This window comes from Suncus etruscus, chromosome 7 (assembly GCF_024139225.1).
Source record: "Suncus etruscus isolate mSunEtr1 chromosome 7, mSunEtr1.pri.cur, whole genome shotgun sequence".
Lineage (NCBI taxonomy): Eukaryota > Metazoa > Chordata > Mammalia > Eulipotyphla > Soricidae > Suncus > Suncus etruscus.
The window spans coordinates 112,958,557-112,986,146 of record NC_064854.1 but is presented as its reverse complement, the minus strand read 5'-3'; the positions used below and the strand labels follow the sequence as shown (position 1 = coordinate 112,986,146).

General features: G+C 39.4%; 1 protein-coding gene and 1 non-coding gene across 3 annotated transcripts in view; both read left to right on the top strand.

The window, feature by feature from the left end:
- The window catches only part of PTPRG (protein tyrosine phosphatase receptor type G), an 837,085-nt gene that overhangs the window by 621,151 nt on the left and 188,344 nt on the right, over nucleotides 1–27,590 (top strand). The window lies entirely within an intron of this gene.
- LOC126014906 (U2 spliceosomal RNA) lies at nucleotides 20,014–20,204 on the top strand. The gene has a single exon (XR_007497855.1). It is a non-coding gene; the product is annotated as a U2 spliceosomal RNA (small nuclear RNA).

Sequence of the window (27,590 nt, the reverse complement as noted above, 5' to 3'; positions counted from 1 at the left end):
TTTTGCCTTGCATGCGGCTGACCTAGGATGGACCTTTGTTTAATCCCTGGCATCCCATATGGTCCCCCAAGTCTGGAGCGATTTCTGAGCATATAGCCAGGAGTAACCCCTGAACATCACCAGGTGTGGCCCAAAAACTACCAAAAATCTTTGTATCATTTATCTATAGGAAAATGCAAATTACAACAACATTGAGATATCATTTCAAACCAGTAAGACTGACACACATCAAAATGAACAAAAACAACCACCATTAGCATGAATATGGGAGAAAAGAAACACCTGTCCACTGCTAGTGGGAATGTCTGCTGGTTCAAACTTTTTGGAAAACATGAATACTTCTTAATTGACCTAAGAATTCAACTTCTTGGAATCTACCCTAGGACACAAATACTCTATTCAGAAGACATATTTGAACTCCTGTTTCAAATTTGACTATTTGCAATAGTCAGAATTCTGAAAACAGTCCAAGTATCCAAGAACATGTTTAGATAAACTATGGTAAATATACACCACAGAATATCACTTGTCTACATACCAAAAGACATCATGTAACTTTATGCTATGGAATGGACATGGAAGGTATCATAGTGAGTGAAGTCAGCCCAAAAGAAAGGGACATACATAGATTGTTCTTTCTCATTTATAAAGAAGCATTATAAGGGAATCAAGTAGCCAAAGAAAATAGAACCTTAGAATGGATCAATGGAACTGAGCCTACTGTATGGGGGAGAATATGTTGTGAATGTTTGATGGGAAGACCCTGACACAATGGTGGTAGACTTTCCGGTAGAGGGTGTAGTATTGGGACATTATATGAATGTAACCCTATCTTGCATCTCATATGGTTCCCTGAGCCTGCCAGGAGCGATTTCTGAGTGTAGAGCCAGGAGTAACCCCTGAGCACTGCTGGGCGTGACCCAAAAACCAAAAAAAAAGACAGAAATTGCTCCTGATAGGTTTGGGGGGCCATATGGGATGCTGGGGATTGAACCTGGGTCATCCCAGGTTGGTCGCCTGCAAGGCAACACCCTACCGCTCTGCTCTGCCCATGAAATCTTTTTTACCAATATATTAATATTCTTGTTATTCCTCATGAATTGAGGAGAAATAAAAATGAATGGTATAAGGACCAAACAGCCATATAAACATTGATTGGAAATAAAAAATGATCAGACTTAAATACCAAACCCAAAGTCAACAACAACAGAATCAATACCCTATCTATGACAAACTATACACAAAGAGGAAAAGTTACTCTAGCACTTGAGGGGGGGGGTGGCAAAAATTAAGGAACACTTGCTGGGAAAAGGGGTGGAGGGAAGACAACACTGGTGGTGGGAATGGCCCTGATTCATTGTCACTATGTATCTTAAATATTACTGTGAAAGTTTAGTTATTCACTTTTAGTCACAATAAAAATTATTTAAAAGAAAATATTAACATTTAATAGAGCTAGATGATAAAATTGACTTTAGTCTTTTTTTTCCTAGTTTGCCTGTAAGTGTTTTCTAAATTTCCTACAATTAAGATGTCTTAGATAATGATGATTGTAATAAATCATTATTTTAATTAGAGTTGAGTAGAGGCTTGGTCACTTTGAATTTATGAATTTTTATATTTTAATGGATATAAAGTCTCTTATGATAGTGGAATTGAGGGGATGAGACAAATGTGCACAGATATTTATGACTGGAGTTTCACTAAGACAAATAATAGGCTTTAGTCATTGTCAGTGAGAAATTCATCATATTTCAAGGGTATCTATATTAGCCAGTGACTGAAGAGTGATATTAATGTTCTGGGATATGATTTGGGTTAATTACTATCATCATTTTATTAGGTCTGACATGACTTTTTTTTTTCTAGGAAATATAACTTGTGTAAATCCAAGATTGGTACTAACTATCCTGCTGCAAATGTATTTCTAATGTTGATAGTTAAAACCAACAACTATAAAACCACACTGTCAATAGCAGAATGATCATTTTCCTTACTTTCACAGTATAGAAAGTTTTGCTGTGATTTTTCCTTCCTTTCAGAAAAAACATTTACTTTCCTGGAGAGACATTTAGGATATAGAGGTTCTGAGTAAAGGGGCTGTAAAAATGGGACTCATGAAGTTGCCTCTGAACTTAAAAAGTAAACTGAAGAATAAAGAGATAATACTTGTGGGTAGGGTTCTTGCAAATTAACAAAAACTTTGCACAATGGAAAGATGAAGTCATGAAATTTTCCTATATATGGAAGCACATAGAATCTATTATTCTGAGTGAAATAAGTCAGAGGGAGAAAAGTAGATGCATAATAGTCTCACTCATCTACGGGTTTTAAAAAAAATAAAAGACATTCTTGCAATAATCTTCAGAGACAAAAGAGAGGAGGGCTGGAAGTTCTAGCTCACTACATGAAGCTCACCACAAAGAGTGATGAGTGCAGTTAGAATAATAACTACATTGAGAACTATCATAACAATATGAATGAATGAGGGAAGTAGAAAGCCTGTCTAGAATCCAGGCAGGGGTGGAGTGGGTAGGAGGGAGATTTGGGACATTGATGATGGGAATGTTGCACTGGTGAAGGGGGGTATTCTTTATATGGCTGAAACCCAACCACAATCATGTTTGTAATTAAGGTGTTTAAATACGGATATTAATTAAAAACAAGCAAACAAAAAAACATTGTTTACAATGACACTATGTCTTATCTTTTTAGGTAAGAAAATTCAGGTATAGGTGTGGTTGGTCCAGAGTCTCAGAACCAGCTTTTAATCATATCATAACTTCTAGTGTTTAACATGTAGTAAAGATAAATTGATAGAAATCTCTCGCTATTCTCTCAGATCCCCTAAATCAAAGGCATGTCAGGTAGCTATGTATTATCTCAGTTACAAATCCACTTTCGTTGCCCACTTTTGTGCTACTTTATGTGAACCCTTTAGTCATTATTTCTTGGGCATTCATTTGAGTGGTAGCATAGTACTTCACGGAATTACAAAAAGGTTGAAGGTTCCCTTTCTTCTGCGAGGCATAGATCAGTCAGTCAGTTGTTGTGTATGTAAACATTTTAATGGTATTATTATGTTAATGACTCTACCCTGATCGGTAATTGTGCCCTACCTTAGGGTGTGACCTGGCATTCTGCTCTCACCCTAGGGTGGTACCTGATTCTGCTCCCACCATTGGGTGGTATCTGATCTCACCATTGGGTGGTACCTGATTCTGGGGCATAAAAACAAGGGTCTGTGGAAGGCGAGAGGCTTTTGGTCCTGGACCTATTCTTAGGCCTTTTGGCTTCGGCCTCTTCACGGAATAAAGAGCTGTTTTCTTCGGAAGCCTGACTGCCTGTTGGCTTTCTTCCTGCCGCATTCACCTCAGAACCGCCGGCTGAACAGGGTAACAGACTGTGGTCTGAGCTGGAGGAGAAAGGCCTCATCCCCCATCCCTTCATCAGTCAACCTCTTCAGGGGCTGACTTACAACAGTCAGTAACAGTGGCACTTTACAATGCTCATATCTCCACTTCACTACTTGGTATTATGCTTCACAACTTGGTTGGCTGCTCTTTCAAACCAACTCAAGCCCATCAATATTCTTAATTTGTCTATGCTTATATCTTCTGGTAAATTTCTCAAGCATGCTGTATAGTTCTCACTCTGCACCAAGCGTTCTGCTACTTTATGGTCCAGTCCTATACATTCTGACCAACCAGTCTGCACCCTCCTTGATTTGGGGTACATATTCCTCTGAGACCCATACTTTCCTCAGATAGATCTGGATATCAGCCTGTTAAACTCTCTCTGAGTCTTCAACTCCCTCTATCTTCCTAAAGGCTCTTTTATCTCTTCCCCCCTTTTTAGTAAATAACCACCATCTACTAGTTAGCAGTTCAATTAAATTTTGTTTTGTTTTGTTTTGGGGTCACACTCAGCATCACTCTATGCTCAGAAATCGCTCCTGGCAGGCTCAGGGGACCATATCGGATGCCGCGATTTGAACCACCAACCTTCTGCATGCAAGGCAAATGCTTTACCTCTATGCTATCTCTCCGGCCCCTCAATTAAATTTTGTCTGTTCCAATGATGTGTTTTCCATCTTCTAATGGGATCTTGACCCAAAGATAAGGGACAAGGAAAAGAAGCCTCTTGCAGAAGAAATCCATCGCTACTGAACTTCCAACTCAAGGCCAATACTCTATACTTTTCTTTTCTTTTTTGGGGGGGGGGTCACACCCGGCAGTGCTCAGGGGTTACTCCTGGCTGTCTGCTCAGAAATAGCTCCTGGCAGGCACGGGGGACCATATGGGACACCGGGATTCGAACCAACCACCTTTGGTCCTGGATCGGCTGCTTGCAAGGCAAACACCGCTGTGCTATCTCTCCGGGCCCAATACTCTATACTTTTCAATGTATAGAATACTTACTTTAGTACAGAGTATATCAAACATTCTGTAATCAGTTGCTGAATATTCCCACCAGCATTACCGAGTGAATTGCAAAATAAATATATACATTTTCCTGCCTCCATAATACGAAGGCATTTATCCTTTCAGCAGCGATTTGTTCAGCAACATTGGTGGGCTTGGCACTGAGTAGGTGCTAAATAAAAGAAATGATACTCTGTCTCTACCTTGGAAGTTTATCAGGGAGACAGAACCTGGGTGTGTGAAAAGTTAAACAACAGTGCAATAGAGTTTGCAAGGCAGCAGACGCTCTTATTAGAATTTGCATTGCTTCATATTTCTAGACTAAGTAATGTTGCAGAACACTAGTATTCGGTTCTGTACAATCCCTTCATGATTCTGAGAGCATGGACATTCATTTGTCTTTTCAATTGTTCCCCATTTTCTCTGCATATACAAAACTTGCCAATAGAAATTCAAAGGCGGTGAGTTGTTGAGTCCTGGATAACCAATGAGGCTAGTTTATAGTACTAGAGCTTGAAAATGGAGTTTGAATATGTATACTTTGGGACTTAGACAGCAAGTCTTTTACTCTATAAATTACTAGAAGCCAGCTGTGTGGGATAATGTAAGAGTGGTTTTGTATAATATCTTTGGTTCCTTAGTTTGGAGAATGTTGGAGTTTTTGTCAAGCTATCTTCCATTTAACATGCCTGATTCATAAAGCCAAAATAGATTAATATTTACTATACTATTCCCCCCCCAGAATTATTCTAGTGCACCTCTCATTTTGAATTTTGTACTCTCTTTTTGCATTTCTTCTTAGGAAGTTAAATCCCAGTGCCAGACTACACTTTCACCTTATTGAACTCTGAACCTCTGCTGATTGTGCTTTCTGGAATTCACTCAGCCAGCCTTCCACGCATGTATTTTGAGAATCACTAGTCTTAGAGGTTGCTGAACCTTCATCAAGTCCTGTGACATGTTGTCTTATCTGCAATAGCCTTCTCTTAGAGAATGATGCTACCCTTTTGCATAATAAAAACTCTCTGCCATTTCCTGAAAGAAAAAAAAAAAAAAAAACCTCTGGCTATTTCTATTACACACTTCTTCTATCCTGGACTTGTTTTCCTTTTAACTATCTTTTGTCCCACTTGTTCTTTTTTTATGACAGAGTGCTGGAGACTTCATCCATTGTTTCTGGGGAAAATTATTTGGTACCAGGATAAAACCCAGGGCTCTGGCATACAGACCATGTACTATAGATATTCCAAACCTTTGGCCACCTCCCCTCTTTGTTTAGGGATTCTGTTCTTCCTAGGTGCTTTTTGTTTTTTGTTTTTGTTTGTTTGTTTTTGGGCCACACCCGATGATGCTCAGAGTGACTCCTGGCTATGCGCTCAGAAATAACTTCAGATTGGGGGACCATATGGGATGCCGGCGGATCGAACTGCAGTCTGTTCTAGGTCAGCCGTGTGCAAGGCAAACGACCTACCACTGCGCCACTGCTCCGGCCCTGTGCCTACATGGTTTTAAAGCACATGTACATAGGTGTTTCTGTGAACTGGAATGGCCTTTCATTTTGTTTTAGTTTTTTGTTTGTTTGTTTCAGGACCAGATCTGGCTGTACCCTGGGCTTATTTCTGGCTCTCCACTCAGAGATTACTTCTGGCAGTGTGCCAGGTACCATATGGGTTGCCAGGAATCGATTACATGCAAAATAACTGCCAATAATTATCTACTCAATGCTATTTCTCCAATCCCTGTTTAGCTGGAAAAAAGAATTTTAGTAGATCTGTAACTCTTAAGAAACTCAAGGACTTGAGGTTCAAGAGCATACTTCGCATGCAAAACTCATAGGTTAGGGTGGCCGGAGAGTTAGCATGGAGGTAAGGCATTTGCCTTGCATGCAGAAGGATGGTGGTTCGAATCCCGGCATCCTATATGGTCCCCCGAGTCTGCCAGGAGCAATCTCTGAGCGTAGAGCCAAGAGTGACCCCTGAGTGCTGTGTCGGGTGTGAACCAAAAACCAAAAACAGAAAAACTCATAGGTTTGGTTCCTATTTCATGGTCTAAAAAACAAAAAGAAAAGAAAAAAAAGAATGACTGGATTGGATAAATTGTCATGAGACCTAGGAAACTATGCATATAGGAATTGTGACTATGTCAGAATGGTATAAAGAATACCAGAAAAATTTAACCTCAAATTTGGATTTAAACCACCACTTTCTTTTTTTTTTTTTTTTTTTTTTTTTGGGGGGGGGTCACACCCGGCAGTGCTCAGGGGTTACTCCTGGCTGTATGCTCAGAAATAGCTCCTGGCAGGCACAGGGGACCATATGGAACACCGGGATTCAAACCAACCACCTTTGGTCCTGGATCGGCTGCTTGCAAGGCAAACGCCACTGTGCTATCTCTCCGGGCCCAAAACCACCACTTTCTAGTTGTCACAAACTACTTGTGCTCTCAAAACCTATCTTGCTGTATCTAATATATGAGTTTAATTACTATTCTTAATTGTATATGTTTCTTGTATGTAAAGTGAAATAATGAATATAAAACACTACGTATAACCCATTCCATTCTCCCAGTAGATACCTAGCAATTAATATTTGGAAGGCTAGATAGGGCCCAGCAGTTGGGATTGTGCTTTGCAAATCCTGCTTGGGAATATTTAAACTCAGTTTGCAAAGGTTCTATTTATTGGGATAGACAGTTGTAACTGATAACCAATTTAACTAGAAGAGAAAAATATCCTTCAAATTTGTGTTCGTGTTTGTCCTTGAGGAATGCAGCATAGAAAACAGCAATGTACACTGAACTTTACTTCACCCACTTGTTATCTTGTGCCCTCTCAGTTCCTCAGCCTTTTCATTTCTTGAAACGGTCAATATTTCTTTTTTGCAAGAGCAAGGGAAGACTTGCCAGCAATACTCAGAGGTGATTTCTCTCTGCTCTGAAGTAAACTCACTGATGGTACCTGGGATCAAAATGGAATCAGTTCTATGCAAGGCAGATGCTTTAATTTCCTGAACTGTCTCTCCAACTCCATATAGCATGTAGGGACTGGAGCGGTGGCACTAGAGGTAAGGTGTCTGCCTTGCAAGCGCTAGCCTAGGACAGACCGTGGCTCAATCCCCCAGCGTCCCATATGGTCCCCCAAGCCAGGAATGATTTCTGAGTGCCTAGCCAGGAGTAACCTCTTAGCGTCAACAGATGTAACCCAAAAACAAAACAAAAACAAAAAACATATAGCATGAAGTTCTTCAGTTTTTACCGAGGTCATTCAATCTATTCCAGTATAAAAAAATGGCACACATCACAATTCAGGGATCAGAGTAATACAAAATATATATATTTTGTATATATACAAATACAGAATAAGATGTATCTATGGAAAACACAAAAATTTATATATACAAATATGTCAACATTTGAAAATGCAAATGACTTACTTTATATTTCTAAAAATAATCTAAAAATTTCAAGCGGCCTGAGGGTCCATTAAGGAGAAGCAGAAAGTAGGTTGCCCTGTTCCCATCCTCTGGAGAGATCCACTGTTATCTGCTGTCAAAAGTTTTGAAAGCATTTATAAATATGCACCATCTGACTATGAAGAAGCTCTATAACTATTATAAAGTAGTTGTGACCTTATAAATTTGTCATAGTCATATGTCGTTGTTGGTAGCTAGATTTTTCTTGTTCTTTTTATTAACTATTTCATGGTGTTATACTGAATATCAATACCATCATTTCATTAGTTTATAATGGCCTTCTTTTAGTGGTTAACATTTCTCTTTAGCAAACAGTGTTATATTCCCTTTCCATTTATCTTAATTTTTTTTTACCAAAGGTCATACAAGTAATATTTTAGACATTTTCTTTTACTGTATTGTATTTTTGTGTGTTTGTTTGTTTGTTTGGGGACATACCCAGCAATGCTCAGGGGTTAGTCCTGCACTCAGGAATCCCTAGAGGTAGGCTTGGGGGACCACATAGATCCCCATGGATTGAACATGGGAAGACTGCATGCTAGACAAGCACCCTACCTACTTTGCTAACATTTTGGATTTTGAACTCACTTATTTTTTTTGGGGGGGGGGGAGGAGCAGGGTACAGATAGAAAGTTGTTCATGATTGAGTTCAGTCATATAGTGTTCTAACACACATGCCTTCACCAATGCACATTTCCCATCACCATTGTCCCTAGTTTCCCTTCCCCCTACCCTTCTGCCTGCCTCTATGACCAATATTTTTCTTTTCATATTGTTACTGAAGGTGTATCATGCATATCACTTTACATCCTCTCAGACCCAGTTCTTGTTCAGAGTAATCCTTTCCAACTATCATTGTCATCGTGGTCCATTTTGTGCCTATCTGCTCTTCCCCCAAAACCCCTTTGTAACAAGCTACCTACCATGAACCAGTTAATAATTTTGAAAGGCTCTCACAAATAAAACTCTTTTCCAAATATTCCAGTATCTCTTTGATAATGTTCTCAATAACATGAAACTTCTTTCTGACTTTAAGGTGGTGGCATGGAATGGACTCTGGGAACATTAGTGAAGGGAGGTTGACACTGGTGGTAAGATTGGTACTGAAAAATTATATGTCTAAAACTCAACTATGAATAACTTTGTAAGTCACAATACTTTAAATAATTTTTTTGGTTTTTGGGTCACATCCAGCAGCACTCAGGGGTTACTCCTAGCTCTACGCTCAGAAATCGCTCCTTGCAGGCTCGGGGGACCATATGGGATGCTGGGATTCGAACCACTGTCTTTTTGCATGCAAGGCAAGTGCCTTATTTCCTTGCTATCTCTCCAGCCCCAAAATGCTTTAAATAATTTTTAATTGGGTGGCCATTATTCGTTATATAGCACCCAAGGTTCCTGTGCTGTTATTGAAATTCACTTTTCCTTCTTCCTTTTTCAATGTAGTAATCTGATTACTTCATTCTTTTCAAATGGTTAACTTGTATAAGAACTATTTATAAATGTGTTTATTTTATGGTAGTAATGGTATTATTATTATCTTATACTCATAATGCTAAACACCACCAGAGTGCTAGGATTCTTCCACCTTTATCCCAAGGTCCTTTTATCTTGTGCCTCACAGCTCACCCAACATCTCAGTTCACAGGTCTATTAATAGTATGTGAGGGTTATTTTCAACCAGAATTGTCTTATCCCTGCTTTATTTATATTCTACATATGAGTAAGATCATCTGGAATTTTTCACTTAATTTCTCTTAATTAGCATGGCGTTCTCCATTTTGATCCAGGTTGCAGCAAACTGCAAGATTTCATCTTATTTTAGAGCTGAGTAGTATTCTGATGTGTATATATTCTTGAACCACTCATGTCTGGATGGGCACTTTGGGTGAATGGTTTGCAGATTTTGGTATTGTAAATAATGTAATGTTGTAATGTTGTAATATTGTATATATATATATATGTAATAATATAATATTGTAAATAATGTAAATAATGCTGCATTGAATGAACATAAAGTGCATATGCACTTTAGGGTTAAAGGAAAGCTGTTTTTAAATCTAAAATAAATATCACAACTTAACTTGTTACAAAAATGGAATTAAACATAATGTCTCAATTGGACAGAGGCGCAATTAAAACTCATAGATATACCTTCAAGAAAAGAGCCACCATCAAATTTATCTTGTTTATCACCCTGCCTCTGATTATTCTACACTACTGTGGCCACACTTCCAGAGTCCTAATCTTTTTCAGACTTCCAAGCAAGAGGTATGCTAAAATCATATTTAAAATCATAGATAACCGTCCTGTTGGTTTTGCTGCAAACACTAATGCAAATAATTAAAAATCTCATATGAATATTTTTGTCTTACACTTGGAGACTGAAATAAAAAGTAAAGGATCTTTTATCTTTGGCACAAGCTCACAGCTAAAATTTTGCTATGTTGTTTTTTTTCATAATATCAAAAATTTGTCAAAAAATTGGGAATATGAACTGTTGGATAACTTCATGGTAAGATTGTTAACCTGGAAGAGATGATTATACTCAAGTGCTCTTCCCTAACAGTGAATCCCAAAAGTTTAATTAATGTGATTGCTTGAAGTATTAATTAACTTTTGTTTATTATCTATTAATTTTAATGTAGATATAGCACATATACTTTGCTAGTCTTGGTATTAATTGATATAAGACATTCTAGACATAGAAAAAAAATTATAAAACTAAGTTTGCTGGGCCCAGAGAGATAGCACAGTGGTGTTTGCCTTGCAAGCAGCCGATCCAGGACCTAAGGTGGTTGGTTCGAATCCCAGTGTCCCATATGGTCCCCCATGCCTGCCAGGAGCTATTTCTGAGCAGACAGCCAGGAGTAACCCCTGAGCACCGCTGGGTGTGGCCCAAAAACCAAAAACCAAAAGCAAAAACAAAAACAAAAAAAAAAACCCTAAGTTTATTGTGATGTTTTAGGAAGCCAATCAAGGTTGTTTATATTGAAAGAAAATTTTCCAAATGTATGTGTATATTGTATTACTGAAGATAATGAATGTCGATATCTTTGGTGCTTATTCGGTACATGAATTTGTATGTGTTCTCATGACAATTATAAGGAATTATTGATCCACTCTTTTGTTTTGTTATGAGACACACCCAGTGCTGCTTGGGTTCTTTTCCTGCCTTAGTGCTTGAAGGCAGGTGATGGAAGATGGAGGCAGGGTGTACACTCTTGCAGATAGTTCAGAACCATGCAGTAAAGGGAAATGAATCCAAAACTCCTGAAGGCAAAGCATGTACAATAGACCTTTGAGATATAGCCCCAACTCTATTGGTGATATTTTTATTTCATATTAAAGGGAATTGATTGTCAAGGAAGTTCAGTGGCTTCCTACAGTGAGCAAGGGATTTTGATCTCTGTTGGCTCCAGGGATATAAAGTTGGCCTTGCAGTTTGGTACCATTTGAATAAAGTTCAAATCCATTAATATTATTATCTTGCTGCCCTCTTTCCTCAAGGCAGCAAAGTTTCTTTTACCATTTATAAGAGAAATATTTCTTAATAAAAGAAAAATTATCGGATAAGTTATAGCATTGTCTATGATGGAATTATCTACAGCAGTATAAAAACAAAGTACTACAATATGAAAAAATATAAATGAATCCTATAAATGTAATGATTAGTGAAAGTAGGTCAATAAAGGCTGGCAAATAATTCCATCTTTCTGTGTCAGTGTATATGTTTATGTTTGTTAGAGAGATATAGCCAGAGCCATGGAGATGTATATTTAAGATTTGTGTTTTACTGTTTTTATTATTTTTATTATACCTCATAAATAGATAAAAAGTCAACCACAACACCTATTTTAGGAGCAGGAGAGATAGTCTAGTGGATGAAATGCTTGCTTTCTTGCATGTAACAGACCGATGTTTGCCCAGCCCACCACGAGCCAGCTGTGATCCAAAATAAACAAATAAATACACAAACAAACAAAAAGACCCCCATGTTTCCTTCAGAATCCAAGTATCTAAGAGAGACCACTGTAATCTTGTACCTGCACATTTTACAGTTGAGACCTCCCTTAGGTTCCCAGGTTAGATGTGGATTAGTTGTCTGATTTCCTTACAATGTTAACACACCAGGTAGCAGTTTCAGATTAATTCAGAGGGCCAGAGTTATGACTTAATTCGTTGAACACATGCCTTTGTTGTGTGAGGTATTGATTTGCTCCTGGCAGCATATGCCTCCTTCTAGCACTTTTAGGTGTGACGCCCATAACATGAAATTATTGTTTTAAATTTTTCTTACGGTTCAAAGGAACTTTTTTTACATTCACCCATGCATTAAGTCACTTACACTCGGTTCAGAGCAAAATCTCTAAAGTTCTAATTTCTGGGGACATTTCATATGGAGACAATACTCTCTTCAAAAGTAGGTCTTTATTTCAACCTGATCACAGAATTTTTAGGCACAATGACCAGATTTAAACATCTTCTGAGGCTTAGGGTTTGGTTAAGAAGGCAATAAAGCATGCAATAATTCTACAAAGGTTTTTATCTTAAAGTATAAGGAAGTTTGAGAGCTTCTAGGCTCCTCTCCAGGCTAGCTGAGTAACTGCTCTCCATAGTTCATTGTCTAAACTCCCCTCCCCGCTGAATCTGCACTGGGCCTCATGGAGTGTTGGTCTTGGCAGATTTAAGTTTCTAAAGCAGCTCTCACATTTCCCTCTGCATTTTAAACTTCTAAACTTTTGCAGTGACACTGAGATCTAAGTGATACAATGCTTGTGAAAAGCTGTTTCTAGATCTTTTGTTGTTGTTGTTGCTCTTTCATTTGACACTTTGGCATAGTTCATTTGTTGTGTCTTAAAACTGGTTGCCCTGCTTGTTAGATGCACTCTTTGCAGCAACCATAGACTAATTCCCCCAAAGACTTTGAAGGCTTTCTATTGTCTTTTCTATTCAAACAAAACAAAGCTCCAAGTCAGGTTGACTTTATATTAATACTTTACTAATTTTCACTTCCTATTGCATGAGTCATAGACTTTGAACACATACAGCCAGAAAGAGAAATTTCTCTTCTTGAGGACCAGGGGTTGGTGGTGTTGGCAAGAGGAACTCCTAAGCTCTATGCAAAAGGGCTAACAGCCAGTCCTGGCAATCCTCAACCAGATTGAAAAGCAGAAATGTGGCATTTCTAGGGCTACAGCCCTGTGGAATTTGATTGCCTCTAGGACTATATCTGGTCCTAGAGGAAGATTTGCCACACAAGGGATCAAGATAGGTAAGGTACATGCCCCTACACTAACTCTCTAGCCCTTTCATTTTTCTTTTGCTTTGCTGCTCTAATCCTGTCCTTCCCAATGGGCAATTCTATGCCTCTCACCACACACAGTCCCTCCCCATTTTACACCACAGCCAAGGGTGTTATATCAGTAGCTTCCATGCCATCTGGGTGTTTTCTATATGTTCTGAAGAAGGTAGATGTCCTGTAAGGGGAGGTGGGGGTGGCACGGAGGCTTAGTAATGCATTTCTGAAAAGAGAGCAGTAAGACCAAATGCATTTGTGAACTTCTGATCTAGTAAAAATATATTCTAATCTACATGTTGACACTCATTAGGTGCTCAGTAAATATTAATTGACTTATGTGTTAGTGAGTTAATAAACAAGTGGGTGGATGGTTGATTCAATAGCATTTAGCATTTAAATAAAAGTACTTAATCATTATTAAGTTTGTTCTATATATACCTAGTTTTGTGCTAAGAATTTTATGTGAATGGATATTAAGTTTAGTAAAGTGATGGTAACCTGGGTTTATAGATCGCAGGGATGAATAGAGTGGTGATGGACAGATTTGAATTATGTTTAAGATATGTTTCCTTTGCTTCTTTCATTTTTTACTTCCTTCTATCGTTCTTCTCTCTTTTCTTCATTATCTCCTTACTCTTTCCTTCTTTCCCTTTTCAGCCCTCAAGGTTTATTCCTAGACTATATTTCTTCCACTTTCTCCTATACTCAGGTCTCATCTCATTTCAAACAGCCTAACACATAACTAAATTAAATTTTTTGGCCATTAATCTTAGAATTATGTCAACTCTCTGGATAATTGGGCTGAAATCCCCTCCTTCACCTCTTTTAATAATGCCTGTTGTTCTTTCATAAAACGACATTTGTTATCTTCTCACACCAAGGTAGAATCGAAAATATTAAATCCCAGTCTTAACATGTGAGCCTTACCTTCTTAGAGTTCCCAGCCCATCATGTGAAGCAAGTGGTTTGTTGTTGCTGTTGTTTGTATGCCCAGCAGTGCTCAGAGTTTACTATTGGTTGTATACTCTAGAGACAATATGGAGTACTGAGGATTGAACCCAGGTTAGTCGTGTCTAAGACAAGTGCCCTACCCACAATGCAATGCACTGACCCCAAAGTGCAATTTTTGTTTTGTTTTGGTTTGGTTTTTGGGTCACACCCAGCAGCGCTCAGGGGTCACTACTGGCTCCATGCTCAGAAATTGCTCCTGGCAGGCCCAGAGACCATATGAGATGCCGGTATTCAAACTACCAACCTTCTGCATGCAAGGCAAACACCTTACCTCTATGCTATCTCTCTGGCCCCCAAAGTGCAAGTTTTAAAGCAGGCCACGGACCTAAAGGGTAGCAAATCCTGTGAGAGGGCCTCTGTGAGAGTTGGTATCTGGTGGCACACTTGGTATTGAAGAGGACCCATGACTTGCTTTAACCTAAAGGACCCCCTAGCCTAGGTTTTCTCAGTGCACTGGACTCCTAGGCAGCCTGGATTTGTAGCTACTGTGGATGATTGGCAGTAAATAAACAGTCATCAGAATTATCAGGTATTTTAGACAAATCCGTTTGGATGAGGGGATCAAGGAAAATTTCTTTTGTGAGGTGTTAGGAGCAATATGGACCATACCAAGTGATGTTCAGGGCCTCCTCTTGGCTTTATGCTTAGGGGCTGCTGCTGGCACTGCTGAGGTTCCTCATATTCAGTGCCAGGGATTAAATTGGTATCAGCTGCAAGCAAGAAAAACTCCTTTCCTCCTGCACTTACATTCTGGCTCTAAAGATTTTTTGATAGCATGCCATTGAGTGAAGATCTGAAATGGGAAAACCTGCCTTGTAAAGAGCCCAGCAAAGAATATTTAAATGAAGGGCTATCTGGGTGTTGTGAGCAAAGGCTCAGGGGAAGTGAAATTGCCAGAGAATTTAAGAAAGAGAAAGGAGGAGAAGGGTTGTAGTTGACCATGTGGAATCTTGGCAGCAAAAAGCTACATTTAAAGACTGGGGAGTTAACTCAAGGGGCTGAAGCATGCTTTACATGTCAGTGGTCCACGTTCAATCTTAAGCACTGCTTGGTTTCTGAAGCACACTGGGAGTAGCCCCTGAACAATGGCTGTGTCCCCTTAACCAAAATAAAAATGCATCAGAAACTACATTTAGTTTTTACAAGACCACTACTGCTCAGTGGTTCTCACTTGTTAAAGTTTTCGAATGTTCATATGCTCAGACTACACTCAGATCAGTCAGAACAGTGTTATCTCATTGCTGGGTGTTCTGTTTTTCTTTAAAAATTGTGGGCTAGAGCGGTGGTGCAGGACATAAGACATCTGCCTTGCATGCACTAGCCTAGGATGGACCATGGTTTGATCCCCTGGCATCCCATATGATCCCCCAAGCCAGGAGCGATTTCTGAGCACATAGCCTGGAGTAATCCCTGAACGTCACTGGGTATGGCCCAAAAACAAAAACAAAAAAAATTTTATTTCATTGAATGTTATTCCAGGAGGAGAACTAATGGTCTAACTTGGATTAAGAAAAAAATGGAGGATACTCCAGGAAGTCAGGAGGTCAGTAACATTAGACTGATAGAAAAGAAGGTGGCATAATAGTCTGGACAGATATAGAGGAGAGCAATAGAAAGAAGTGTTAAACAGATTCAAATCATGTTTCCAGGTAGAATCTTACATTGGCCAGAGAGTTAGTTCAAAGTATAGGACAGTTATCTAGCATATGCCCACCTGGGTTCAATCTGTGGCATCACCTAGGTTTCCCAAGCCTACCAGGAGTAACTTCTGAGCACCATTCAGAAATTTCAGAACTTTTGTATGTATGACAAAAAATGCATGAATTAAGCTAACTCCCATGTTTCCAGTTTAGACTAGTGGGTTGAATAAATGACTTTATCATTTTATTGAAATGAAAAATTTTGGGTGATATTGGTTGGTTTAGAGAAGTAACATCACTGAGCATATTGAACTTTGAATCCCCCTGAACATTTGATCTTTCTGTAACCACAAGTAGGTTTTTATTTCTATGTTCCTGATTGGTTACCAGCAGGGTAGGCCTGCCTCTTTGGGGGGAAAGAACAGTTATTCTTTAGTTTGACAATTTGATTGTTGAACTAAAGAAAGCTCAATGTGTTCAGCACCATGCTAAATGTTCATTTGTTCCTCTTTGAGACTAGGTAGGAGTAATCTCCATTTTTACTGAGCATGATAAAAGCCCCCTAATTTGGCAATCAACTTTCTCCTGATCACAGAGCTATCGGGTTGAAGAGCAGAATTTTGAATCTGTGTCTTTGAACATGGTTTCAAAGTTCTGCACTAAACACATACACCAGTGTTACCATATTTTCTGGTGTATACGGCAACTTTTTAACCCATGAAAAACTTCTTCAAAGTTGGGGGTCATCTTATATGCCGGTAACAGCAAACTGAAACTTACTTCAGCTTCAGGGGTGAGTGATCTGCTCCCCTCTTACTGCCGCATCCCATCCAGCTGCCAGGCGTCATCACTCAGTCCTCTGCTTGTCCTGATTCATCTTTCAGGGCACACAGAGGAGCTGAGTTACTGAGCACTGCATTCCATCCAGCCGCTGGGTGTCATCGCCAGTATGCGGCTTTCCGGTGCTCAGTCCTCTGTTCAGCTTTTTTTTTTTTTTTTTTTTTTTTTTGGTTTTTGGGCCACACCCGTTTGGTGCTTAGGGGTTACTCCTGGCTAGGCGCTCAGAAATCGCCCCTGGCTTGGGGAGACCATATGGGACGCCGGGGGATCGAACCGAGGTCCGTCCTACACTAGCGCTTGCAAGGTAGACACCTTACCTCTAGTGCCACCTTCCCGGCCCCCTCTGTTCAGCTTTTATGGGACACAGAGGAGGCACTCTGTTTCCCTCTAGCTGTATTATTAATCACTGCACCCCAGTCAGCTGCTCTTGAAGGATCCCCCCTCCTTGTTCTCAATATAGATCACAATTAAAAAAATCAAAGTCACTCACTACAAATAACAAATGTAAAATGATTGTTAGAACTTCAAAGTCTAGCTTTATTAAACCTATACTGTTAACCTTTGAGGGTTCTATTTTTTTTCTCTTACATTTTTTATTTTCCATTTGGTAAGCATTAAAAGAGAGGTAGTTTTATATGGCAAATATAGCCCAAACCTTATATTTTAACAGGAAAAGTAGGGGGTCAACTTATATGCCAGAAAATATGGTAGGTACTCTGGTTACTACTTAATATGAGTGTTTTGAAGCCATTGTGATGGTATTGCAGGTAGGCATCTGCCTTGCACTCAGTCAACCTGGATTAGATCCCTTATATCCCATACCTCCAAGTACTTCCAGGAATAATATTCATGAGTTAAGAGCCAATAATCTTTGAGCATTGATGGATGTGTCCCCCCAAAAAAATAATTAAATGGGTTCATCACATTGAACTATAGTAGATCCATTCTTATATTTTTCTAAAGAGTGCCTTATTCTCAGCTTATTTTCAATGGCAGCTTTTTAAAAATAAGCTGCTTTCTGGCTAAATGGTATATACACCTTCCCCACTGGGGCCATTTTCTTTCCATCTGAGCTACAGAGGAATTGAAAGATCCTGAGCACTGTTGCTTAAATAAGTAGACTCCATGCTCTATGAAGAAATCATATTATTTTCTCAAAGGAGAAAAAGTTGGCCCAGTGAGACAACGATCGCTGGGAACAAACTTTCTGGTTTCTCATTTTATTCTGCTACAAATGGCTTATTCTATAAATCAAGGCCTGCTGGGAAAGATTTTGTCTTTTTCTCATTGCAATTTAATTTTATCCTCTGTTAAACTCTGGTGCATTTTAAATACAAAGTTGAATTGTTCAGTTAGTATTAATCTGTAGGCCCACCTGGTAGAAGGATGCAGGCTTTTGTTTAGAGTAGTACCTACCGGAAAGAAACTTTTCTCGTTTTTGAATTTGAAGACAGTGGTCCACACAAATAATGTGTGGATGTCTCCTCAACATTGCTGATCAAAGGCTGTTCAAACAGATGCTCATACGCCTTTAACAGTCTCTAGTTTTCACGGCTTTGTCAGTAGAGGAAGTCAGATCTTTAGATGAGTTAATGGGCTGATTTCAGAGGATAGTGACAAGGAGAGTTGAAGTCCCTCTGACAGGATCAGGCACCAGAACTCTCGTGTGAGTGGCTGGCTTATAATCGGAAATGCCCTGTGAGCTATTGCATCGGAGACTAGTTTGATACTTAATCGATCTTCAGAGACTACCACAGTATTGAAGCAATCATTCAGTGCTCCAGAGGAAGCACAGAATAGAGATCACCCCTACAAAAATAAGTAAATAAGTAAATAAGCTTTGGGGGTCTGTAATTATTTTGTTCTTGCCTGTGTTAGCTGTGAGTCAGAAACTACAGCTGTTCCCTCCTGTGCATTTTTGCTGTGCCCCTTGCCTGAGGACACCTCTCACTATGATTGTCTTAAGTTTTGGTGCTGCGATTTATTATTATTACTATTAGTTTTTGGTTTTTGGGTCACACCCAGCAGCACTCAGGAGTTACTCCTGGCTCCATGCTCAGAAATCGCCCCTGGCGGGCACAGGCGACCATATGGGATACCGGAATTGGAACCACCATTCTTCTGCATGAAAGGCAAACACCTTACCTCCATGCTATCTCTCCAGCCCCAGGTGCTGCGATTTATTGTTTTCCAATGTTTGTCTAAACCTAAAAGCTACTGAAAACTCTGTCCCAAAATTGATCATCAATGTTTATTTGCTCCATTTGGGATTTGCTCATTATCACTGCCAAATTTTCCAGCTTGGAACTTGAATTCCCACCACATTGCTTTCCCTAATCTCTCCCTTGAAGTTCTGCTTAGAGCATAATAGCTCAGGTCACAGAGGGCCACAGAACTGCCTATAATATCGATAATAGTCAAAGAGGATATATTAATTTCCCCTTGCCAGTAGCTGAGAGTGACTCCATTTTACCTGATACTATCATACATTCTCAATAAGCCTAAAGTTCCTAGGAGCTCTACTTTTGAATTGCTGGCCCACAGTTTTCATGGGGTCATTAGATACCCCAGACCTTTGAAGGAGATAAAGGCTGTACCTAAGACAAGGGTCAAATATGTATCCTAAAAGATCTGAAAAAGTCTACCAGCCTGAGTGGGATTGCAAGATGTTGATCTTATTTTAGTCACATAAGTGGGCCCTAAATTAACAACGCATCTCTGGAAAGCAATTGAGAAGCTTCTAATATGTATGAAAGGCATGAAAATCCAGTTTTCCTATAAAGTTTCCCCCAACAAATATAGACAAATATTCCTATGCAAAACTTCTCCCTGACAGGGAAATTTCTTTCTATTCTCTTGCCAATACACATGTTTATCTTTTGGAGACTAAGTCTGAGCATCCTCATTACTCAGTATTTTCATTTCTGAAGATATTGAAGAGCCTGGAAAACTTGGACCACCACCATTAAGCTTGCATCAGTGACACCAGAAAATAATGATGTATCCCTTCTCTGGGAAGGTTGGGCCCTTCATTCTTCATGACTTAGAGTTAGCTGAGAGCATTGTGATTTTTTAAGTATCAGAGCCTGATTATAGAAAATGGTTATCTGTTGCCATGTGTGTAGGCATTCTTTGTTGCTCTCTAACTTGAAGCCAGACTTTAAATCCTTGCTAGTAGTTTTCTCTAATGTCACTATTTACTTCACTGAAATGAGTAAGTCAAACAGAAGAGTTTGCTAATAAGATGATGGTTACTTGGGCAGCCTATTCATAAAAGTGTTTTTATTTTTCCTTGACTACGTCCTACTGATTAAAAGTTAGTCACAATCGCTTCTCGGCCTTTGGGCTAAGATCAAGTGTAGTATCTGTTCTTATCAGTCTAATATCTGATACGTCGTCTATTCGACGACAATATATTAAATGGATTTTTGGCACTAGGAACTGGAATAGGAGCTTGCTTCGTCCATTCCACGTATCGATCTGGTATTGCAGTACCTCCAGGAACGGTGCACTAAGATAAATAAATAAATAAATAAAGTCATAAAGTCAATCTACCCCCAAAGATATAGATTACACAAGGGTCTGGATACCTGGTTCAAGATCATTGGTAACTCTCCGACTTCACTCTCACAACAAGAAATAGGTTCATGGTGCATATTTGTTGAATGAATAATTTTAAGAGTTAGATTTTATGAATTGGGCTAAAGATACTATGCATTTTCTTTTTTTTTTTGTTGTTGTATTTGGGCCACACCCGGTAACGCTCAACGCTCAGGGGTTACTCCTGGCTATGCGCTCAGAAGTCGCTCCTGGCTTGGGGGACCATATGGGACGCCGGGGGATCGAACCGTGGTCCGTCCAAGGCTAGCGCAGGCAAGGCAGGCACCTTACCTCTTTGCGCCACCGCCCGGCCCCGATACTATGCATTTTCCCCATAACCTCCTTATGTAATTTTTAGATGAATAAGATTATTTTAGTATGTTATGTGCGCCATTTACATAGTAGCCACATTTCTTCTTTTTTTTTTTTATATATTAATCTTTTTTTTTTTTTGACCAATGATTACAAATCATTCACAGTAGTATTTCAGGTACATAGTGACATTGAATCAGGGGCATTCCCACCACCAATGTTGTCCTCCCTCCATCCCTGTTCCCAGCATGCATCCCATATGGACCCTCCTTTGCCCCTCCCCCTGGGCTACTAGTATAAGTGGTCCTTCTGTGTCTAGCCTGTTGTAGATTGGGTATCGATTCTGTTGTAGTTGGCTTTGGATTTGGTATTCAAGTTTGATCATTTTTTATTTCTACTCAATGTTCATATGACTGTTTGGTCTTGGTGCCCTCCATTACTTCCCCCTCAATTTGTGAGGCAGAACATTTCTTCTTTTTTTTCTAATACTTTATTTATGTACCATGGTTACAGAATTGTTCATGATTGAGTTTCAGTTATACAGTATACACCACTCTTCACTAGTGCACATTTCCAGCCACAAGTGTCCCCAGTTTCCCTCCCACCTTACCCCAGATTGGGGGGGGGCAGATATTTTACTTTCTTTCTCTCTCACACACACACACATTTTTCTCTCATTCTCTTTATATCTGTCCTTCACTCTCACGCTCTTTTGTTTTTTTCTTTTGACACTGTGGTTTGCACTACTGTTAATGAAGAGGTACCATGCATATCACTTTATCCCCTGTCATCATCCAGTTCTGATCTAGAGTAATCAGTTCCAACTATCATTATCATAGTAGACTCTTCTTGACCCAAATTATATTCCCAGCTCTTTGCGGCAAGCTTCCTATCATAGACTGGTCCTCCTAACCCTCATCTCTATTGTCTCTGGATATTACAATACTATCTTTTTTCCTTATATTCCACAAATGAGTGAGATAATTTTATGTCTATTCCTTTCCTTCTGACTTATTGCACTTAGCGTGAGATACTGTTTATCAATCCATGTATAAGCAAATTTCATGGCATCATTTTTCCTAACAGCTGCATAGTATTACACTGTGTAGATTTACCACAGTTTCTTCAGCACTCATCTATTCTGAGGCACTTGGGTTGTTTCCAGATTCTGTCTATTGAAATGATGCAATGAATACAGGAATCAGAGAACTTTTCTGCATGGTATTTTTGGGTACCTAGAGTATATTTCCTAGGAGTGATATGGATCATATGGTAGCTCAATTTCTAGTTTGTTTTGGAATATCCATATTGTTTTCAAAAAGATTGGATCAGTCTACATTCTTACCAGCAGTGAATGAGTTTCTTTCCCCACTCATCTGCACCAGCATTGGTTGTTCTTGTTCTTTGTGAATTGTGCTAGTCTCTGTCACCACATTCCTTCTAATATCACCTAGATAGTTGGCTACTTATAACCAAAACAATAACCTCAACTACTCTGAAGGAGGAATTTTTCAACTTGGTGACCCTTTTGATCCTTTGTCTTTTATGCTTTTCTTGCTGCATACACGGTGAGATTTAAAGCGATCCTGCATAGTGCTTTCAGGGTTTTAGTAAATGGAGTGCTCAGAGCATCTTTTTGCTTCAAGGGAATGAAAAAGCAAAGGTGAGAGTTCATATCTAATGTGTTTTGGTTGAAGTCACTTGCTACATGTGTAAATAGTAGGCTTTGCTTGCTCCCTGGAGCCTTTGATATCCTTGGGGCTTTTCGGTACAGTGCAAGACTATTAACAGGAAAAAGTCAAAGCTGTCAGCACTGCCACACCAATAGAAACTCACAGGCAAGTGACTGAAACCTGAAATAAGCCTCTTCTGCTTCAATCCCATCTATCTGCCCCTACCCCCAGGCCTCAAAAAATAAAAAGGCAAAAAAACTCAAAGGTCATGACAGTATCTGTACAAAAAAAGCTTGCACTCTAGCTTAAAACTCTAAGTCCTACTTTTGTTAGGTTAAGGTCTCTGCTTCACTTCTTTCCAGTTCAATAACAGTCTTCGATTTAAGACTGGCAGAGGTGGAGCAGGTTCTGGGCCCCTTCCTAATTTGCTATCTAGCTGCCCTACTCTTTTCTTGGCTTGAGATGCAATGCATTAAAAAGACAAAGAAGTCAAACCACCCTGTGGCTTCTATGTAAACTCTGTTTGCCAGCTGTCACTGCCTGCCCACTCCTCTTTCTTCTGCATTGACCGAAATCGAGTGTTGCATGAGTTCAGAGCCAAGAGGAAATGGCATTGTGTTCCCACCCTGGGACATTTTGATCATCATGAAATGAGAAATTGCCTGAATGAACCAAGGCACATCTTCTACTGGAAAGATCTGTGGTTGAGTAGATTGACTACTATATCTCACTGTTACCCTGTTGGGTTGTTTTCAAACCACACTCAGAAGTGCTTACAGGTCACTCCAGTAGTGCTTTGGACCATGCAGTGCCAGAAATTAAACCTGGGCTCCCACAAGCAAAGCATCTATAGAGCCCTTTGAGCCAGTCCTTGCCCAGTGAGGCATAAATACTGCAAGGAGGTGAAGGCAAAGAAGTAGAGAAGAGCACTGGATTCATTTTTTCCATGACCTTCTCTGGCCACAAATCTCATTTCTCTGAAGAGGAATAACTTGTGAATTGACTTGTTTCTACTAATATTAAGAATAAGGAAGCCATGTCAATGCCTCAGCTCTATTTGAAGAGGAAGGATGACTCCTATTAGCATTTATAACTGTGTTGCTTTTACATATTAATTTTTTTTTGAATGGCTGAGGATTTGGGTGTCTTCTTGTCTGCTGAAGGAAACCAGGAATATGTGCTGTCAGTGTTAGATAATAAATGATGAGATGGGGCCATACCCTTTCCCTCTGGCAGGAACACTTCCTTCTCGGATGAGATGCCACTGTGCTGTTACGCATATCTATGAGATTAGGATGGAATTATGATTCTGGAAATGTACTATTTGAAATCAAACCAAGCCTCCTGGCCAGGAGTCTAGACTTGACTTCTTGCTGATTGGAAGAGCCAAATTCTTTATTTTATAAAAAGTTGTCTACTCTGGTTTGAAGAGATAGTAGTTCAATATGTAAGATGTTTTCCTTGCACATGGCCAACCTGGGATGATTCTCAGTACCCCAGATAGGTCCCTGAATATGACCAGGAGTGATATCTGAGCACAAAATGGAAAAAATCCTTAGCATCACCAGGTGTGGCCCAAAAATGAAAAGAAAAAAAATTAAAAGTTCTTTACTTCTCAAAGTTTCTTCTTTCTCTACTATAACCTATTCTGAGTGTGTTTCTGCTTTTCTCTCTGAATTTATTCCTGGATAATTTTAGATGCTAAATGTGCAGTCTTCTCATATTTCTTCTTGTAACAACTTGGAGAAAATAGAAAATACTGGGTTGTCAGATAGGACAAAGAAAAGGGTCTACATTGCCAACTGAAACTTGATGTCATACAAGAAGAAAAGTGTATTTGTGAGAATGAAAAAGGAAACTTGAAAACCAAAATATGTAGTTAATAGTTTGCTGTCATTATCTTCTTGAATAGAGAAACACATTCCCTAAATTATTGAGTATTATTTAGTGTATTAATAAAAGAATCCCACTGATTCTTTGTACTTGGATAAGGTCTAACTGAAATGTAGCTGTGAACAGATAGCCAAATTATAAAAGATTTGTACCAGGAATTTTTTGATAGCAACAGAGGTTAAAATCTGGGAAGTAGGTGCTCTGTTCATTAGCACATACACCAAAATGTAAAAAAAATACAGATAAGATTTCATGGCCAGTGTACAACATCTGACATATTAAAGTCAGAATAAGAGAAACTGCACCAATGTTGGTTCATTCTCTTTAGTAAGAACTAGGGAAGGAGAACAAAATCCCATCTAAAATAATATATCTAAAGTAATAAATTATAATTTCTCATGAGAAATGCTTTGCTGTTATGCTGATGACACTTTAGGTTCAGAATGCTCAGTTACCTGCTAATCATCAGAAAGTTGGTTCATCATCTCTGCAATGCAGTAAGGCCTGCTCTTACTGTTTGTCGTTTTCCTCTTCAGTTCACCTTCAGACATAAATTCCTTATCCCACAAGAGGTTGTAGACTGCTTGTAACATTTATAGGTCTATAGGAGTAGCTAATGAAGTCCAATTTAAGGCAAATAGGTTGTCTTGGCTGTTCTGTTTAGCAGATGGGCTGGCTGTGGTAGATTGAAGATTGTTAGAAGCCAAGTCAAAAGCTAAGTAGTAGGGGCTGGGAAGGTGGCGCTAGAGGTAAGGTGTCTGCCTTGCAAGCGCTAGCGTAGGACGGACCGCGGTTCGATCCCCGGCGTCCCATATGGTCCCCCCAAGCCAGGGGCGATTTCTGAGCGCATAGCCAGGAGTAACCCCTGAGCGTCAAAATGGGTGTGGCCCAAAAACCAAAAAAATAAATAAATAAATAAAGCTAAGTGGCACAGTGAACAGGAACAGTAAATAGCACAGTCTGACATGTAGTTTGGTGGAGCTTTTTGCCTCCATTTATTTTTCCTCGGAAAGAAAGTTATTATGGGGCCGGGCGGTGGCGCTAAAGGTAAGGTGCCTGCCTTGCCTGCGCTAACCTTGGACGGACCACGGTTTGATCCCCCGGTGTCCCATATGGTCCCCCAAGCCAGGAGCAACTTCTGAGCACATAGCCAGGAGTAACCCCTGAGCGTTACTGGGTGTGGCCCAAAAACCAAAAAAAAAAAAAAAAAAAAAAAAAAAAAAGAAAGTTATTATGAAGTTCAGATTTTTTCAGCAGTAGTATCAGTTTGGCCTTGTGCTCTAATTGAAATGTCTTCATTTCTTGTCTTGCTTATGTCTTCATATGTTTTGGTTATGTCCAGAGGCAGCTTAGAAACATTCTTGTTTTGTTTTGTTTTGCTTTTGGGCCAAACCCAGCATTACTCAGGAGTGAATTCTGGTTCTGCACTCTGGAATCACTCCTGGCTATACTCAGGACCACATAGGATGGCAGAGATCAAACCTGGCTTATGCTCAAGGCAAACATCTTGCCAAATGTACTATCTCCCTTAGTACCTTATCTCCCTTCTAAGGCAGCTTAGAAGCTGTTTTTTGTTTTCTTTTTTGTTTTTTACTAGAAGTTCTCTGACATGTTTCTAATGCTGTCCTTTTGAATGTTGTTAATACTATGAAAGCAACTCTGAAATGAAAGTGTTAGCAACTAACAGCATAAAATCTGCAGGGTAGTACAATGTCATAATGCTGTTTTTTTGTTTTTGTTTTTGTTTCTTTTGGTTTTGGTTTTGGTTTTGGGCCACACCCAGTGATCTCCGGGGCTACTCCTGGCTGTGCGCTCAGAAATCTTTCCTGGCTTGGGGGACCATATGGGATGCTAGGGGATCAAGCCAAGATCCATCCTAGGCTAGTGCGGGCAAAGCAAACACCTTACCACTTGTACCACCACTCTGGCCCCAGAATGTCCTTTTTGTTCCTTCTGTTTGGATTTTGGATTTTGGCCACACCAAGTAGTACCCAGGAGTCACTCGTGGCTTTTCACTCAGGGATTGAGTCTCAGTAGTCCATGTACAAAACTAAATGCCTAATCTGCTGGCTCCTATTCTATTTTTTTTATTTGTTTATTTGTTTTCTCTACCGCATTTTAAGCTCCTTTGGTGCATTACTTCCTTCTCAGAATTACTCTGCAACTCCTTTGATCTTAAAGTGGAAGGAAGCCCATATCAAGACCAAATAAACTTCTCATGTGGCTGAAAAAAAAATGCTGCTTGTTCTGTATTGAGTGGATGTCAAATAAAACATGAGTTTGTATCTTTTGAAATTCAAACTCAAGTAGATACTACATTGAGAGCCAAGTACATTGAGAAGGTCAGGGATAAAACTGATGTTGTTTGATTGTCATTTAATTTGAGTATTTGGGTCAAGTTGTTGTTCCACAATATTCATTGCATGTTTAATGTTATACTTGTCTTCAGCATTATATTACAAGCTTTACACACATCTATTTCTCAAAATATCATTATGTGGGACACGCCAGGAGTTGGTCCCTTGCACTGGCATGTGATGGGCACTGGGCTGGACAGCTAGCCAAAGAACCCCGGGTTTTTGTTTGTTTGTTTGTTTGTTTTTGAGTCACACCCGGTGGTGCTCAGGGGTTACTCCTGGCTCTACACTCAGAAATCGCTCCTGGTAGGCTCAGGGACCATATGGGATGCTAGGATCTGAACTACTGTCCTTCTGCATGCAAGGCAAATGCCCTACCTTCATGCTATTGCTCCAGCCCCAGTAGTAACATGTTTTTTTTCACTACCCCGAGTTTTGGAACCAGGATAGACTGGAGAGAGATCACTATTTTAATCAACAAATTACTTGACAGGCCAATAATCTCCAATATTCCCTTGCTTTTTCCTTATCCATCATCTTGATCCCAGCCAAATAGCCAACAATTGAGTTTGTGGGCTTACTAGGGCATTGTTGTACATCTTTCATTTATCGTTCCATAGAAACTGAGTCAGACCCCTAGTCTAAGCTTGGGTAATAAAGCACAGAGATACTATAATCACAAATGGCCAGAAATTGAACCTGGATTGGGTTATCTTTTACATAAACTACTAGTGTTATTATTGGGTATAAATAATGAATTAAAATAATTTTCTAGTAACAAACTACAACAACCATTATTTTAATACTTTTTTTAAAATTTTTTATTAATATATTTATTTAAGCACTACGATTACAGACATGCTTGTAGTTAGGATTCTGGCATAAGAAATTACACTTCTTTTACCAGTGCAATCTTCCCACTGCCTGATCCCCCACATCCTTCACCCCCCTGTCCCGCATACCACCTCCTGTCTTCAAGACAGGCATTCTATTTCTCTCACTCAGTACTATTGTCATGATAGTTGTTAGTACAGTTATTTCTCTAACTTCACTCACTAGTCTTTGTGG